The sequence below is a fragment of the Pimephales promelas genome, chromosome 9 (genome assembly GCF_988280905.1).
Source record: "Pimephales promelas chromosome 9, fPimPro1.hap1.1, whole genome shotgun sequence".
Lineage (NCBI taxonomy): Eukaryota > Metazoa > Chordata > Actinopteri > Cypriniformes > Leuciscidae > Pimephales > Pimephales promelas.
In genome coordinates this window covers 26,402,628-26,422,323 of record NC_142777.1, presented here as the reverse complement: position 1 = coordinate 26,422,323, position 19,696 = coordinate 26,402,628, and positions in this window count along the sequence as shown.

Here is a 19,696-nt window from a genome sequence, read left to right as displayed (position 1 = left end):
TGCCTTACACATCTCTCTCCATGACGGTGAGAGACACATTTTTTACATTAGGCAGTAGATGAACCAAGAACATCTGATCAAACTTGAACATTAACACACATAACTTTACTATCACAAAAACTTAAAGATCTTACTGCAATAACACATAAATCAACTCAATAAAAAATTACCCATAATGCACCCAGCTTCTAGCGCTGACTGCCAGGTCATTACAATATATTTATCCACTAACCTGCAGCAGTCTTATTGTGTTCTCATTAATTAACACTATTTTTGTCTTTGCCCACTTATATTCTATACTTGAGTTTACATTTTTTTAAATGAATTTGACTAATAAAAAGTGCGCATTTGTGCTTTATTCCTGTCTTTTTAAAATAGTTGAATGAATGAAAAAATGAATGATCACGAGGTGCGATTGTAGATCAGACCGCCCGCAGCATAAAGGAGAATGAGTCAACTTCTCTGAAAATTAATTAAGCATTTTGGTCATGAACATGTAAATAGTAAAACGATTGACATTGAAAAATGACACTGGATGATTACAATATGTAAACCAAATAAATGTTCTTGTTTCGTACTGATGTTATTCATCTGTTCTCACCAACGTAGATGAACACTGGCACCCTGTAGTGAAATAATGGCGTTTATTTACTGCCGCAGCTTTCTCGGATTGGCTTGGTTTGGATTTAAACTTCATTTTCCGATGAGTTTTGAAAATTCTGCACATGGTAAACATCAGAATTCTTCTGTCAATAAATTTTCCAAAATATAAAACTTTATTACAGACACTCATTTTAGGTGGTGTTAGTTCAACTCATTGACGATTGACCACAGTAAGTAAACATAACCGGAAGTAAGTGATATGTATTGTTTCCAAACAGAAGTGCGTCGCGAAGCTCAGTGCAAGTACAGTAGTCTATTGCATTTTAACCCAACGTTTGGGTTTGTCCATAGACTATTTGACCCAAAGTTTGGTTAAAACAACCGCAATTTTAGAGTGAAGGTTAATTCTACCCCTGCACAAAAACAAAATGATTACAACTCAGAAAATAACTGATTACTTCAAATTAGCCCTTTGAAAGTTACGTTTCATTATAAAACAAATGTTTCCAGGGTATTGGGCTACAGCCCAGACTGCATTTTCATGCCATTATTCTCTGTGACATGGTCCAATGCTGATTGCCAGCAAATGTGTAAATTTGCAATTATGTATTTAAATCCCTTTGCTAATCCGTACCATTAATGCTGTTCCCTTGGGATATAAAGCCCATTAGTGGGGTTCAGTTTTTAACAAAAATACTTTTTCTCATTTACCTGATATATAAATTGATGGTCAAAGTTAAATCTAATTTAGAAAAAAACATCACTTTATATACAGTACTTTATATACTGTGTTTCTTAAATGCGGATCATTGGGTAGTATGTTATATCTCGCTGACCTATTCTCCACTTGTCATTCTTCACCTGCTCACAGTGTCTTCCACCAATTTGCTTTGCTCAACAGTGTGGAAATAAGAAACGAAGGGCCCTAATAAGAGTCCAGCTTTTTAACCGGTTTCTTTTACATGTACTGGCTATTTATAGTTGATGAACATAGTGGATTAACAAGCATCCCCAGAGTACAGTTGGAAGAAATTACTTTTAGGGTTTTGGCAAGGTCCAATAATCCATTTCAATGTCCACAGCCCAGCTGAGCATCAGGGTTGGGTTTAACGTTGTTAACTCTGACTATATATAGACAGAGGCCATCTGATCGTGATTCTATGAGCAAGACTTTTGACTAAGAATATATAGAAACTGGCAGTAAAATCAGCTATGTCCAAGTCTGGATACTCGATTCTATGGTTGATGGATTGTATTGTGTTAGGTCTGACAGCGCCTATTGCATCAGCAATGACTGAAAGTGCATTGTATGGTGTAATACCTGCTTCAGTCTTGCATGGAATTGCACAGCAGTCCCTGAGACTCCTTTTAAGCATTCCAAGACAGTGTAAGTCTGGAGAATTAGCTGGACAACCCTGATGTTTTAGGCAGGTCAGAGCCCTCATCATTAGCCCTGGTGACTGTATCTCTGGTGTGATCCCATGGTTAAAGTTGTATTTACTTTTTTATTTTTCCTTTGTAATATCTAAAGAGAATACTAGTTAGTCATTGAACTGGGAAGATACGTAATATAATATAACAGTGAACATGTTCTGTTTCACTGTGTGTGTGTGTGCATATATTTCTAGACTTCCTCTTTGTGGACAGGTTATGCTGCCCTTGTGTTTTGTCCTTTCACTTGAGAGGATACAGTGACCAGCCATGCAAAAGCATTCGCATCCAGGGACTGAGGTGATATTTTATATTTATCAGCTATTCACTGAAGATGCTGGGCTTGCTATACAGTCATGGCTTAGGGCAAAACACTGAGAGCTCTCTGGAAAGACTACTTTTACAAACAAGACTTAGAGGTCAGTTTTATAGTATAAACATTATTTATTTACCAGAAGATATTTAACAACACAGACCAATATCCGAAGGGAAATCATTCAATACCAGGGCTCTAACATATATCGGACAGAAATCCCAGAAATCAGAGTAGAACATTACAAAAATTAAGTAATGACAAATTAAGACACCACTCTCTGCAAACAAACAAAGAAAAGCCGAAAAAGTCGAAAATTGAATGCAAATCCAATGCATGAATCAATGTAATTCTGTGTATTCCAACGCATTCTCACCCCAAGGCGTCACCTTTGACCATGCTTCAATATTTGACGTTTTAGGCGCCCTTTAGCGTCACTTACATGACGCGATCCTACGGCGTCATCTAACTGACGCTAAAGGAAAGCATCAGTTAGAGGACGCGGTTATGTTTAGGTGTGGGGTGGGGGTAGGGTACACGCGATCCTAGGGCGTCATCTAACTGACGCTAAAGGGCGCCAGATATTGAAGCATGTCCAAATGCTTCCCAAGGCGTCAGTTAAGTGACGCCTTGGGGGTGAGAATGGGCTGTGTATTCAGTATATGCGGCGTATAGTGGAATCACCATTATGCAAGGACAGACATGCACCTTGAAATATAGACTTGCAATTCCCCTCCGTCCCTGTTGGGATCAGTCTGTCTGGAATCTGATCTGTAATAAGCTGCTGGTGACACCAAAGGGGCAAGTATGTGAACATTAGCCTGTAGTAGGCCAGTGTAACATCACGCTTTGTCTTGAGAGAGTGTTCTTCTGAAGGGTCGCTCAGAAAGCTTGAAACGCAGAGCCCTTTTCTCTCAGTGCTTAAGCAATCACCTCTTTCATCTCATTGACTTTGGATCATACCCCATGCCTCTGGCATTGTTTCAATTCGCTCTAAAAGGGCATCCCTTTGAGGAGTACATCGGGTCACATGCCAATACCTCCGTTTCAATGTTTAATAGTGGCTGGCGAAGCGCAAGGTCGAAGCAAAAGCCACGAGAAAGTTCAGACAGCTATTAAGATTATTTCCCCTTCTCATTTTCTCTCATACGACAGTCTCCCCCTCCCTTCTGTTTAAAAAATGTCTTCATTTTGTTACTGCTTCCTCCTCAATCCATCTTTTCAGAGCAGCAGATTAACAAGGCAGAGCCAAATCTGCTGGCTGTGTGCATTTTCTTTGAGTACAGGGGTAGAGAGTCCTTGTTGTGGTTCTTGGCACTGTGGGCTTATACACATTTCAAGCTGTTCCTCCATGCGTGAGCCGTGCTCCTTAACTATGGAAACATAAAATATGCAGCAAAATGTGGCTTCAGGTAAAGGAACTTTTAGAAACACATTGATTATTCCGGTTTGATGTCTACAGGGTGCATAACAAAGCTCTAATGATGTGTACTGCACCTCAGAGTTACTACACAGCCCGTTCTCATCCAAAGGCGTCATCTAACTGACGCTTTTGACCATGCGTCAACATCCAATGCACATGGCACCCTTTAGCGTCAATATGACACACGCCTCCTAGTGGTCTAACCCTAACCCTACCCCAGACCTAAACCTATCCGCGTCATCTAACTGAAGCTTGCCATGTGCGTCGGATTTAGACGCATGGTCAAAAGTGTCTGTTAGATGACGCCCTAGGATGAGAATGCATGCGTTGCACTACATCATGGGTTCTGAATGGAAATAATGAAGCTAGATGTCAGTATTTCTTTGGTTAGCGTACGTGGACCAGTTGAGCCCGTTCTCATCCCAAAGCGCCATATAGGACGCTTTTGCAAAAGCGTAAATATCCAACGCACATGGCACCCTTTAACGTGAAATGAGACGCATATATATTTGGGCAGAAGGCGCCCCCTAGTGGTCTAACCCTTACCCTACACCATACCTAAACTTAACCATAACCGAAGCGTCTCATTAGACGTTAAAGGGTGCCATGTGCGTTGGATATTTACGCTTTTGCAAAAGCGTTGTATATGGCGCTTTGGGATGAGAATGCGTTGACCAGTTAGACCCTGCTGGTAGATGCTTCATCATGTTTTCTCATGTATTCTGACTAGAGATCGCGTCAACCATTCTGTCATTGACTGAATTTATTTAGCAGTGATGGAAAAATCTAAGGGCTGTCCATCATTTTGACAGATTATATCTATTGTAACTTGTGACTGTATTTCCCCCCTCTGTCTAGTTGGTTGCGAGAGCGCTCCAGTGTAGCAGCAGAGCGCAGGTTCAGCCTCCTGACAAAAATTAAACCTGCCTCGAGAAGTTGTGTGTCTTCCTTTATGCGTTTGATCACACTCAGGCAAGCATCCAGTTCAAGTCAATGCGGACAAAGGACAACTCAATTTGATTGAGTTCAAGCAGATACAGAGCGCCAATTGAGCTTAGTTCAGTTTATTTATTTATTTTAACGGTTTTTTTTCATATGATAATCAGAATTGTGGTATTTTGTTATATTGCAGTGTTTTTATTTGCTTGTTCAGGCACAAAAGTTTTACTGGTCTCCACTGTCACTGCGGAAAAACGAAAAACATTCATCTGCTTTGTGTGGTGTTGAACATGAAAAGTGACACTGTCTATGTAGATCTGTTCTCTTCATAAATAAATAAATAAATAAATATATAGCCTAATATAGCTTTTATGCTCTTGAAAATGTAAACGAAAACAAAAGCTATTAAAAGTCAATGTAAATGTCTTAACTGTAACTTTGGATTTATTGCAGTAACAAATCTATCCAATCCCCCTTAGCATTAGACTCGGGTCCTCCCATACGTTCCCAAACCTCAGAATCCTGATCACTGCCACCTGTTGTTACACATTAAGGATTGCCATATAAACCAACTTCTCACAAACACTTGTTTGTCCTCTTTGTTCATACAATGACTAACCTGCACGCCTGTTCCCCAAACGTCTTTATTCGTCAGTTTCGGAATTCTCTTTAGTCCTAGTATAGGACTTGCATCAGAAAGAGACATTGCATAAGCATTGGATAGTTCTCATTAAATGCAGCATGAAAATCGTCATGCATTTTCGAAAACATATTGCATGTCTGAACAGATTTGATATAACTTACTGGGCCAACATTCAACTGAACTATGTTCACTTTAGTTTTACAGTGCTGCACACAAAAAATGATTACGGCATAAAACATCATGCAATGAGCAACAATATCGTATGAAATTCTAACTGCAGTCAAATGAAAAAGATAAATCATAACATATCACAGAATCAAACCACAATACTTGGGAGTCACAAACAACACATCAGCAATGTGTGCCATATTGTGACCAATTGCTCTGCAAAACCACTATCCAAAGTACTGAAGCAAGAAACTTCTCTCTCCTTCACATATGTAAATAGAGAGGCACACAAGGCAGTCCATTGGCCTGGTTCTCACTGTGTTCAATTCACTCCTCCCTGGAGCTATTTGCTGCATAGAACGAAGGGGGCCTTCAATGCTGTAAAATGTACTTTCTTTACCAGCCCGCCTGCAGCGTGAGCACAGGAACACATTTCAATTTAGAAAGGCCTAAACAGCTTCATCAATTCCACAGCGATGCAGGTAACTCAGAGCATGCAAGGGCATCATTTAAATTGTCAGAAAAACAATTCAAAATGAACATGTATATTTTATTTGTTTCCACACAGTGTTCATAAACCAAAGGTTTCACAAAGAACAATATGTGCAATGATTTTGGGAATGTCTAAGTTTCAGAGTGTTAATTATTCCTCAAAGGAACAAACTGAGCTGCGTGTTGTAATACTGAATAGGAGTCTTCGTTGTTTAAGGCCATTTATCACACACATTTTCCATTCAGTTTGGCTTTAAAGTAATAGTTAATCCCTAAAAATGAAATTGTCATATTTTACTTACCTTTTAGTTGATTCAAAACCTTCCGTGGAACAAAAAAGTAAAAAGTCAGCCACGGCATGCAGTTTCCAACGAATGATGACTATAGCTTGAAAATAATAAAATGATCATAAAAGTGGTCAGTATATATTTCAAGCATGAAGATACTGAAAATTAAAGGAGTAGTTCACTTTTGAAACAACTTTTGCTGATAATTTACTCACCCCCATGTCATCCAAGATGTCCATGTCATTCTTTCTTCAGTCGAAAAGAAATGAAGGTTTTTGATGAAAACATTCCAGGATTTTTTTTCATATCATGCACTTCAGTGGGAACCAAACGGTTCAAGATCCAAAAGACACTTTCAGTGCAAACTGCTAACTGTTCAAATGGCTTTTAACGATTCCAGATGATGAATAAGGGTCTTATCAAGCAAAACGATCACTCATTTAATAAATAAATAACAAAGTTCAAGTTTTATTAGCTCAAATGCACGCCTTGCTCTGTTCTGTGATGCATGTTTGTGACTCTCCTGTTCGAACTCGTTCATCAAAATGAACAAATCTTTTTCCGAGTCATTTAGTTCATTCAACGAATGAAACGAACAAATTGACTCGGAAAAAGATTTGTTCATTTTGATGAATGAGTTCGAACAGGAGAGTTTTTTTTTTTTTTTTAATGAGTTATCGTTTCACTTGATAAGACCCTTATTCATCGTCTGGAATCGTTTAAAGCCCTTGGAACAGTTTGCAGTTGCAAAAAAACTCCTTTTTTTGGGTGGCCTATTCCTTTACCCTTTTATCCCCCAAGCCATCATATTCATCTGCCACACGTGAATGTCAATGTCAATATGCCAGAAATACAGGCATTAGTTGATTTATCTAGCTCATAATTCATTTTTGTACATGAAAAGAATATGGCAAAAACATAATGATGATTTCATACTATAGGCAAAAGTACATACCTCTTTCTTCTTTCTTTCCAGCCCATATAATTTTCAAATGGTTGTATCAATACAGTGTTTATCATTTATCGTTCATCATGCATTGTGGAATATTGAGTGCCAGCATCTCTTCATATAAGATGCTAATGAAATACAGTCATTAGGTAGTCCATTTCCACCTTGATGTAAAAACGCGGGCCCTTTTTTTCCAATTTTAAACTCAATCAATAAGTTCATAGTGCTGTGAGATGTTGTGTCTTAATGTGGATGTAGAACATTTCCACTTGGATGAACACAATGCCCAGTGCGACGGTTTTCTCAGTCAATTGGTTCACAGTAAAAAGACCAAATCAATGTCCACAGACTTGGGCTAAAGTGCATTTTATCGTGATACAGATGCAGTGGTGCGTCTGTTTACTGTCATTTTTGAGGGCTAATTTACCTGTATGCTTTTATACAGGGATCAAGGCTTTGCTAATATAGTGATAAGAATGATGTCACTGCTAAACTGTTCTTTTCAACTATAGTTGCATCATTATGGTGCACATTTAAGCTGCTCTCTCTCTTTTTTTTAGGTTTTACAAAGTTTGCAAACAGGTACAAACTTTTGGTTGCATATGTGTCTCAACATTTATGGACGACCTCATTACATACAGTATTATGCAGCTATGGGAAAAAAAGCAGATTAAATCTTATTTCATCAGCACAGATGTTTGAGTCTTGATTAATGAGGTATTGTCTAATAGTTATCTCCTCTCCCATTGCTCTCGTATTGGTTGCTTGTCTGTAAGCTGATTAGTAAAACAGTGATGACTTAGGTTAATAGAATAATATGACACAGGGAGTAGCAGCCTAAAAAAACCATTATGCAAATATTTACCTTTTCACTTCAGCAGGGCAAGGCAAAGGAAATCTGCATCACATTTACATCACAATGCCCAGAGTTCAGGAGCACAGCGTCAAGCTAATAACATAAAGTGTAAAATTAATATTTAAATAAACAATGCTGTTTTCGCTGTTATGCCAACACAAAACAATCAATTAAAATAAAATAAAAAAAATACAGGGATTAGCCATCCAGAGCACTGGATTATTTCAAAGTCACCCTGCAATGATTAAGTTTCTAGCTTCAGGACTCACTAATTGTTCATAGTTCAACACAAATTACATTATATATTATTATACATTTTATGCCATTATTAACTCTCGACAAAGAAGCATCATGCCAAATGATTGAATTCAACTTTCTCAAATGTATATGTGTATGTATTATGGGGTTGGTAAGATTTCGAAAGGTTTTATGTTTTAGGACGTGTCTTGCACTCAACAAGGCTGCATTTATTTGATCAAAAATAAAATAACAGTATATGGTGAAACATTATATGTTAAAGGGATAGTTCACTTTGAAATTAATTTTTGGTATGTTTTAGCTTACCTCAAGGGCAAACTACCGCGGAAACAAAGACACCTACATCTTGGATGCCCTTGAGGTAAGATAAAACATACCAAAAATTAATTTCAAAGTGAACTATCCTTTTAACAACTAAATCATTCCTGTGATGTCAAACCTGAATTTTCAGCAGCCATTACCCCAGTCTTGCTGATTTGGTGGTCAACCAATATTTAATAAAAGGTTCAATGACAGGTTTCTTCCTCACATATACTTAAACATACTGTATGAGGTCCTATTCTTTGCAAACATTATTTATAGTGATAAGTTACATACATACTGTATAAATTGAATTGAAATGAAATTAAATTGAAAACCTTCAGTGACGGGTTCCTCAAGGCTGACACAGCCTTTTTAACCTTTATTGACATGCACCAGTAGTCTATTGCTGTGGCGTTCCTCCACTCAATGTCACTTTGAATCAAATTAGAATTCTTATGGAATGTCAATAAATGACCCTTGTTTAGGGCCAAATAGAATAAATATCATGCCATTAAGAAGCAAAAAGGCCGGGTAAGGACGAGGTGCTTTTAGAGGCTTGTGCATTACCTCATCCTCCCATACAAATTACTATGAATTTTTTTTTCACTCACTTTTCTTTCTGTGTCCTCATGGTACTTTTAAAAGGACTTTGGAAAAAGGGACCTACAGCCATTTGAGGCTAGTTCCCATGATTTTTCATTTTCATATGGAAAAAAGATTCTGTTCGTCACCCAGTCTGCTGAGGATCCATTGATATGGAAAGTAATTTGTTAAACTTCTAGTGGGGAAGCTTAATGAACTCTCTCAGCAGCCTGTCAGATGAGTTCCGAGACAACTGCATTTCTGAAGTGCACAGGAGCCATCAACTCCAACAACAATAAACCTGGTCCATCTTTTATCAGTGATTCAAAATGAAAAATGCAGAAATTAACTGGGGGTTTGGCTGAGGTAACTGATGATGTGACACATCAAGCTGTTTGAATACAAACACATACTGTATGCAGAGGGGATTCTTAAAGGAGTAGTTCACTTTAAAAAAAAAAAAATACTCACCCCCATGTCATCCAAGATGTCCACCTCTTTCTTTCTTCAGTCGAAAAGAAATTAAGGTTTTTGATGAAAACATTCCAGGATTTTTCTCCAGGATTCCAGAGTTTCAGTGCAGCTTCAAAGGGCTTTAAACGACACCAGGCAATGAATAAGGGTCTTATCTAGCGAAACGATAGGTCATTTAATAAAATAAATAAAAAACTTTAAGTTTCATAAGCACAAATGCTCACCTTGCTCTGTTCTGTGAAGAGCTTTGTGACTCTCCTGTTCAAACTCGTTCATCAAAATGAATAAATCTTTTTTCGAGTCTTATTCATCGTCTGGTGTCGTTTAAAGCTGCACTGAAACTGTCTTTTAGACCTTGAACCGTTTGGTACCCAATGAAGTCCATTATATGGAGAAAATCCTGGAACGTTTTCATCAAAAATTAATTTCAATTTTCAACTGAAGAAAGAAAGACGTGGACATCTTGGATGACATGGGGGTGAGTAAATTATCAGCAAAAGTTTTTTTTTTTTTTTTTTTTTTTTTTTTTTTTAAGTGAACTACTCCTTTAATCTACAAAACACCTGCACTGTTTTCTTGTATAAAAATTTGCTTATGCAGACTATCATCTCCTTTCTTTCACGTTATGCCTCACTTTTCTTTGATGCAGCCTAAAATGATGATTTAGCTCATGACTATCTTGCCAGAAAACAGTATTGAGTGTTGGATGCGAGGCATTTATTGTTTTTTGACCTCCTTTTGTGAAAGCTTTCAAGTCCCTGCAGGAAATTTCTACATTCTGCAGATCTGGGTCTGCAGATCAAACGGAAAGGGCAGAAAATGCTGGTGTTCACCTGGCCTTTATAATACAAAGCTTCAGGCCATGATGTACGTAATCACCCCTGCTCGTTCACTTTGATCAGAGAGAGATCTATGTAACTCAGACATTGCAGCAGAGTTACACTGCAGCACTCATTTTCTTCTGTGAAGTAGAGAATATGAGCACTGCCACCGGAGTAAAGAATGAAGACGTGCTGAGAAATTGCTTCAAAGATGATCACAGTCTATGGCACACCCTGAGGTAAGAATCACATGACCAACCCACAAACTTAAAGCATTTTCATAAAGTACATTCAACTTATTAAACAGTATTATCAATAATACCTTTCCATCCCTCAGCAATATTTTTAAGCAATGCAAGGAATGATCAAGCTTTGAAGTGTAAAAATATGTAAAGAAAATATGTAAATTATTTTTTAACTTTAGTCACAGCTATCCTACTAAACTTTTCACCCTAGTCTCTTGTCGCCAGACATTTGATATGTGCATAAAATATGAGCATCACAGTAGCTTATTCTGGCTGTTCTGGCAGCACGTCTGAATGAAATGTAAAGCATGGCAATTTGTTGTGGGTTTTTTTAATACCGTTTTTGGTTGGGTTTATCTTAAATGGAAAACACCAAAGAAGTCTGTAAATACCTGGAGAAAGCTATATCTGTTAGAATTCCTATTCCTCTTAAAGGCAGTTCCTTGGCTGATGAATCCAGAAATTGTGATTTCAGCAAGTACTTTTTTGTGGGCAATATGGATGATATATGGTCCGCGCATTCATATGAAAATAAAAAAAAAAACACATCATGAACGGAGAGGAGAACTCATTTTAATGTATAAATGTAGAAGCATATAAAAAAGTATTTTTATTTGAGATGTATTAAGAACCGGTCGGTGTAGGCACTTCTCACCGACATTAGCAGCAGCTTGCTTCCACCATTTTCCATTTATAACTTCTCCTCACAACAGTTATTAATATGAACAGGTTCAACTAGTATTGACCTAGTCTATTTCCAAGTATGTCACTCATGTCACCTCCTAACATGCTCACTGTGGTACATTCCACATAAAGGTGGACGTAAAGCTCATATATCACTGAAATGAAAGACAGTGAAATATGACTATTGATTGCTGAGGGGTGACAGCAGTCTCGAAGGACTTATTAATCCCCAGAGAGGATTCAGTCAAGCAGGGCTTTTGTAACCCTGAGAAATGGGTCGTCATTACCGCTCAATTACCCTGAAGTACAATTTAGCCTGTAATTACTAAACGGGTTCATTTAACGCTGATAATATACATTTTAAAACAAAGGCATGTGCTGGCGATTAGACAAATATTTCAAATTAGAGATCATTTCCGGAAGGTAAAAGTATGTTAAACTGTTTTGTATAGCCAGTAATTCTTACACATTTATCAGAGTACTACATTAAACACTTTGTTCAACACCTTCCTCATATGAGATTATATAAAGCCAGATTTGTTAAAGTCATTAATGTAAGAAATAGTCACATTGAGAATTAAAATCAAAATTGTTAGATATAAAGTCTAGATTTAATTGTGAGATCATATAAAGCCACATTGTGAGATTTAAAGTCATACTGTGACACATTTCAAGATTATGAAATTATTGTGAAATAAAGTCAAAGTCTAAGTATTACAGTTGACTTTCTCACATTGTCACGCTAAGATGTAAAATCACCATTGTGATGTGAGATATAGTCACATTGTGAGATTTAAGGGATAATTCACACAAGTCTTTGCTTAAAATCTTAGATTTTAATGTTAAAGGTGGCCACACAGCAGAGGAACCACAAGCATAGGGACCTTCTGACAGTGCTTCTTTTTAACCCAAATGAGATCCATGTTGGATCATAACAGTAAGGCAGAAGCCATCAGACCATTACACCTTATCCACCCACCCACAGTAACAGATGTATTTAACTCTATCAATGTTTGTGGAAAAAGAGAACGGATAAGACCTTGACACAATGTTTCATCCTCACCCACATATATTCACACATAAACTGCCACTTATCTCACACAAGAGACCTGCTGCCTGTCTGAGCCTCCTGGGGCTCCGGCGTTGATTAATGACAATCGACTTACTAATTAACACCTACACTCCGAGTTTCTAAAATAAGCCAAAAGAAGAGTGGATGGCCAGGTTATAGATTTCCTCTCCCTCAACGCAGCCAGAAACACCTTCAAAGTTGATTCCAGGCAAGACAACAGGGATGTAATTATTGTACTATTTTACAATTACAGTTCTGTTGTTGTTCTACTGTAGCATTCATCTCTGTGCTCTCTCTATCATGGTGCAATCAGTCGAGCAGAGCACATTGATAAATGATGCTATACCTGTTAAATATGAGACATGTAGCAGTCAACCACAATCTGTCGAACTATACAGTATCACAGTATTAGTATCACTGCTGCAATTCAGAGAGCTGAACTGGTTCTTTAAATGATGCCAAAATGTTGGTGTCAACTAGGTATATGCCATGCAACCTATAATGACTGAGTCTTATTTACAAATTAAAGTGGTTTCAGATGTGACATAGTGATTTGTTCTCAAAATCGTTCGTACGCACATTTCACACAAAAGTTTATGCGTACGCATGGTTAGAGAAAGACTAAATTACTTTAAAAAAATATGCCTAAAACACAGGCTTTCGCATTTTTTGCAAAAGTAGCACAACTTCGTCGAATTTGCCCCTCAGTCTTGTTCTCATTAGTCCAAAGTCTAATGTTTTGATTGACATCATTGAGAGATTGTTGCATAGAAAATGTGTGTATAAACAACAGAAAACCGTTGTTTAGAGATCCAATAGCATTAAGGTAAAGGCATTCATCATACTGTCACAGGTATAGATCATGGGTCAGAGTTCCTCCTCTCTCTTCTGAACCTCATCCCCTCAACTCCCTGGGGAGCGAATCTCCTCCATTCCTTCGTAATGAGATTGAGAACGAGGGCCGAGGGACACAGTCTCCAGTAATCCTGTATCATATGTTCGCTTTGCTCTAGAGCAAGGATATAAAAAGTCACAAAAAAAAAGGTGGGCAGACTTTAGGGAATCCGAGAGGAAATGATCAGATTAAGGATTTGGAACGTACAGTACAATATTACACATTATGCTAAATGCATAATGGGTACGTTTTTTAAGTAGCATTTCAATCTACTGTATGAGACAGTCTTTGCAAACAACCCCAAAATAAGAATTCTTTCATCATTATATTTTATTGTGAACAAAATGGAATGTTAAATGGGTTCAAAAAAGTGGTTCTCGATTTTTTTGACTCAAAAACCCTCCATTCTTCAAAACGAACTCCATTTATTTAGATTTATTTTGTGAGTTTCATAAACGAGTGTGAATAAAAACAAGTGTCGAGTGATTAATTCAATTTACATCTTGATTCGTGTTTTTAGCATTTTATTAATTTAAATTAGATTAATACATATGTAAACAAAATTGGACACCATTTATTTAAAGCTACACTGTGTGACTTTTACCCTCATCTAGTGGTGAAAAGGTATATGATCATCCAGTGAATATTAGCTTCTGTTCCTCTCAATTCCGATTTCGTTTTAACTCCTACGGTGGCTAATGTAGTCAAAGATCAACATGGCTTCCAGTTCGACCTCGTCCATGAGTGTTAACTCAAACGTAAACGCGAAAGGCGAAGCTTGACGGGTATGTCCCTCTTTGGCTAATTTACTTCCAAGATGGAGGGGCAACATGGCGACAGACATTAGAACCCCTTACCCATATGTATTTTCAATGGCATATTATACACTCTTTATAATACTTTATAATACTTTATTATGAGAATACTTTATTACTTGAACGAAGTAAATGTACATTAATGAGCACAAATATTTTTGAAAGAACTAACTGTTTTAAAAAAATTATTGTGTTGATACAGAAAGTAAGTAATACAGGTTTGGAATGGATTTCCATTTCAATTCCTTTAAGGATGCTAAAAGGATTTGTCAGTTGCTACATCAGAAGAACATTTAATATGGTAGGAAAGCTTACGGAAAGGATCTATAGAAGTATAAAAAAAAAAGGTATTTTTTTAGTATATCATTGTCACTATGAAACACAGTGATCTAAAACAAAGCCTTAAACAAGACATCAAACTCGAAATATAAGAGGGTATTTTGCAGCTCTGTGCAACTGAGGAATTGCCTAATTAGAACGTGAAAGACATAACATTTCCAACACTCAGCAAAGAAAAGAGAAGCGTTTGATATACAAAAAGTAAAGCTGCCATGGGGATTTTCAAGAGCTGCAACACAAACACAGAGCTGATGATTAAAACATTTCAAACAATGTCCTTTTTTAAATCCTATTTTAAATCCTATTTTCCATGTGCTGCACTTAAAGGTATAGTGGAGGATTTTCTTTTTCCGGGTGGGTAGCCTATACTATTGGTCCACCTATAAGTGTAAATTATTCTGGTGATATGTTTACGTAAGGCCATCGTACATGCTCGTCCCTATGTAGTTTTCGCTTTCAGGTATATTACGTGTGATGAGTTACGGTTTCAGCCATTCCTTTGAAATTGGCTGAGGGTCGAAAGAGAAAAAAAGGTATACGAAGTGTATGATAAGAACAGAAAGGCCACAGAATATAGAAACAAGACCAGAGTGATTTTGGGTGCATATTTCACACACTGGCGTGCGCTTAAACCACAGGTTGGGCTTCCCACTGATGCCGCAGTCGCAATTCTACTAGACAGGTAAAGCTTGTCATGCTATTTGGAGAAATCCATTTAAAATCACTGCTAGTAAAAGTTAATGTAAGCTATATGATTAGCGATTCTAGCCCTGGCACAAATCATGCACCGCGTAGACACGGTAAACCTCTCAATTTGTCTAAAGTAGCCTTATGACCAAATGGTAAATGGTATCACGCTGAAATATTCTAAAACCTTGTGCGTTCATTTTCGATAATTCCAATGTGTTAACCATAGTACTTATTACACAAATGCAACAAGCTACTTCTCCATTGCATATCATGTTTTGAGTCCTCGGTCACTCAATCTATCAGTTTAATAAGTAAATAAAACACAGAAGAGCATTTGACATTTTGTCTTGCATGAATGTTTTTGAGTTAGTTTATAATTTGCAACATAATAGAGTGCCGAAGTGATGACGTCACTTTGTAGGACAACCCGGAAGCTAGCGGCGCATGGGTTCCCTCGGTCGTAAAAGCAATGCATTTTCCCCATAGACTTTTGGAAAATCGCAAAAAATAAGATCTGTGTTTAACAAAGGGTTATGACCCTTACACGTTTTGTCTAGCAAGATAATCTTTACAAGGTAATCCAAAATGTATAAATGTTGAAGCCTATATAAAGATTTTAAAAAACACAATCAGACACAATAAAGTTTAAAAAACCACAAGCAGGTTATAAATGTGTGTTCTATGTCATAGATCAAAACGTGAAAATATTTAGAGGCTTTGTTCACCACAGACCTTATTTCAGGCGATTTAGCAAAAACCCATTCAAAAATCCCATAGGCTTTAGAGCAAGGGAACCGTAATGCTAAAATGCTAACTCACTTCCGCGTTTTAGCCTACAGAGTGACGTCGTAACTTCGGCACTCTATTGTGCCCATAATTGTGTTCCCTCTCGGGAGGAAAGTGTTGCGCATGTGCATTTTTAAAAAGAATTGGAGAGGGCGGGTCTTCTCTAAAGTTCGGAAAGATCCTCCGCTATACCTTTAAGGGCCCTTTATAGAAAAAAAAATATATACCAAAGTGAGATGTTAAACAGGGACAGTCATGCTTTGAACATTTGATTAATTCATTTCAATTATGGAAACTGTGAGATGTCGCAACAAGTACGGCACAAAAGAGTCTTGCTCAGTGTCTCAGACAAACTAATCAAACACCTTTCTTCTGTCCCCTGACCAATATGCTCTCAGTCCTACAGCTGACATTAGTTTGTGCTTCTAAATCAGAAAGGTGGCAGAGGACCAAGATATAATTAAACTTAATTAACGTCAGCCTCTCCGGTCTTCGGTTTTGTTAGTGACTTTATTATCAGGGGCACACAAGGAAGAACTCAGTGAAACTTGTAAAGACAGAAATAGGCCAAACGTGGACATAGCTACTCTACGTTTTGTTAACTGAACTGCCAACAAAACAATAAGCTGTGAAAATTTCCTCAGTTATTTTCATCCGAGCAACCAAAAACAACCCAGCATCAAACCAATGACTTTGCAACAAATGTCATTTACTTAATTAGCTTTTTTTGTCATGTTTTCCAGTTAAATATGTAGGCTAATCCTCATTAAAAACAAGTCTGCATGACAAAATTGCATACGATTTGTTTTAAAAGCATATATCTTGAATTATGTTAATTTTTCTTACCCTGCAAATCGACTTTAGGCATAAACTTCACAAAATTTAGCTAAATTTATGCTGAGAATAAACAAGCAACTTGCTTAATGGTCTAAGTCCCTAATATGAAAACCAAACTTGTCTCATTGTCATGCACAATTTTGCTTCTTAATGAGATGAAATGAAAATTCTGCCATCATTTACTCACCCCCATGTCAATCCAAACTGAGTTTCTTTCTTCTGTGAAAAACAACAAGAGACATTTTGAAGAACTTGAATCGTCTGATTCAAGCCGTCCTAATGATTCATTTATAAATTGGACTGATCAACTCCATGGTCACAGTAGTTAAAGGTGCAGTGTGTGATTTTTAGTGGCATCTAGCGGTTCGGTTGCGAGTTGCACTAATGGCTCAGCCAACTGCTCACCCCTCCCTTTCGAAAAAGCTACGGTGGCTAAAACCAGACATAATAAATACACAGACGCTATATTAGCATAGACTGTGCAATAAATGGACACAGCGACCCCATTGATTTCAACGGAGAAAATTGAAGCCCGTTAAAAGCTGATCGCCAGGCGTACTGTGCAAGCTCAAACTTGCCTGCTAGCTTCTCCTTCTGTCTATACGTTAATTTCTAATGTGCGACGGAGAGTCGATTCATTATGATGCAATCGTTGGCCTATTTTTACAAAAACTGCTTCTACGGGGCCATAACGTAAGATACAAGGTAATGGAGCCTTTTATACATTGTTGTGTTTCTTTAGAAATAAATAATAGGTGGGGTGGTGATGGCGCAGTGGATAAGACACATGCCTTTGGTGTGAGAGATCTAGGTTTGAATCCACTGTGAGACACCAATGTGTCCCTGAGCAAGACACTTAACCCCTAGTTGCTCCAGAGGCGTGCAACCTCTGACATATATAACTGTAAGTCGCTTTGGGTAAAAGCATCAGCTAAATGAATATATGTAAATGGATAAATGGAGTCTTTGGGCGCCTCAGATGTAAAACTATTTGCTGTCAAAGTGACGCCAAAATGAATGGGAGTCAATGGAATGCTAACAGCAGGTGAAGTTCTGCTACAATGGTGGCTCCCGCGAGGCTTCAACTTCCGGCTGATGGATTACCCATTTGCCTATTAGCCGCTGGAGCGTACGTCAACGGCGCCGCCATAAGCGGAGGGCAACTTTCTCATACTTCTCATACATCTCGAGAATTAAAAAAAAAAGCCTGTTTTGTGCTGCTGCTGCTTGGGGCTGTACAAATCACCACACTATTGAAAACAGGTCTTGTGGAATTATCTTTCACAAGCAAGACTGAATATTTGTTTCTGATTGTATTTGGTCATGAAATAATTAGTAATAGTAACATGCAGAGGAGAAAAGCCGCGAAATTTAAAAAATACTACTGTTATTGTGTCACGAAATGTAGTTTTAATAGTTTTTCAGTTGACAATGTAGTTGTTTAAAGCTCAGTTCTGTGGATTATTTATAAAGATAGCACCTATTTAAAAATTTGATCTGACGTTTTTGGAGTTGTGAGATCCAGGCGTTCACCGGGCGCTCAGCGTTTATGCACCCCATCTGGATCAGCCTTACCTCGACTAGTGCTTCTGAAGTTTGCCGCTGGTTCTGATGTCTCTAGTCTAGTGGTTAAACATGAGATATAATTCATCTTGAGTAGGCTATATCTAACGGTCGATCTTTGGTATTACAAGAAGAGGCTTGGTTGTGACATTTTATATAGTCTTTGTACGAATATTTTTAAATATATAAATTATTTTATACATTCTCTTCACTTTATGTAGGCCTATATAAAATAAAATGTCGACCTTCATAGAAGGGGGTGTCCGCGGTTAAATAGATATAAATGTCTCTTTCTAAGGTAACAAAAACATAACGGTTTATTAATTAAGTTCTTTACACCACTGAAAACATAGTTATGGATGTCATACTGCATTTCTGTAAATAGATAGCCTACTCAAAATCATTACACATTGCACCTTTAACAGCACTGGAAAAGATTAACAAAAAAAAAAAAAAGCTTAAATTTTAAGTCTGTTTATCATACCACGACTTGGAAAACAGTGCACCAATAGTACTAATAGTGCTTCTGTCCATTTGAAAACTTCCAAAACTTCTTTGAAAACTTGTGTTCCAAAACAGAAAGCCAAACAGGTTATGAACAGCAAGTAAATTATGCCATAGAATCCCGTGTAACCCTAGCCTACCCCAACCCCAGACCTAAACCTACCAGCGTCATCTAACTGACACTTTTCCTTTAGTGTCAGTTAGATGACGCCGTAGGATCACGTCATGTAACTGACGCTAAAGGGCGCCTAAAGCGTCGGATATTGGTCAAAAGGTGATGCCTTGGGGTGCGAATGCGTTGATTTTTTATGTTTTCATATTTTACAGCCAAAAAAAGAGATTATCTTTGATTATGGCTCACATTTTTTGTCCTTCATTGCTAACAAGTCTGTGCTGGAAATCTGAGTAACATTGTTTTGATGGTACTGTATGACATCATGAACTTGCGTATGCAATCCCCTGATGGACGTGCAAAGAAATCAATGGTTTGAGGAAAAAAAAAAAATCCTGCACAGCATAGAGTTGCTTTTGACTTTCCGTTCATCTATAGAGAGTGTGCACAGCATCCTAAGCAAGAAGACATAGAATATTAATAATCACATCTAAAATTAAATCCCTCTAGATTTGGTTTATTCTAAAAATGTGATTCACTCCACAAAATATTCAACACATGGAATAGTATTTCCCTTGCAGCAAACCACAATCTCAGCACTCAGAGAGAGAG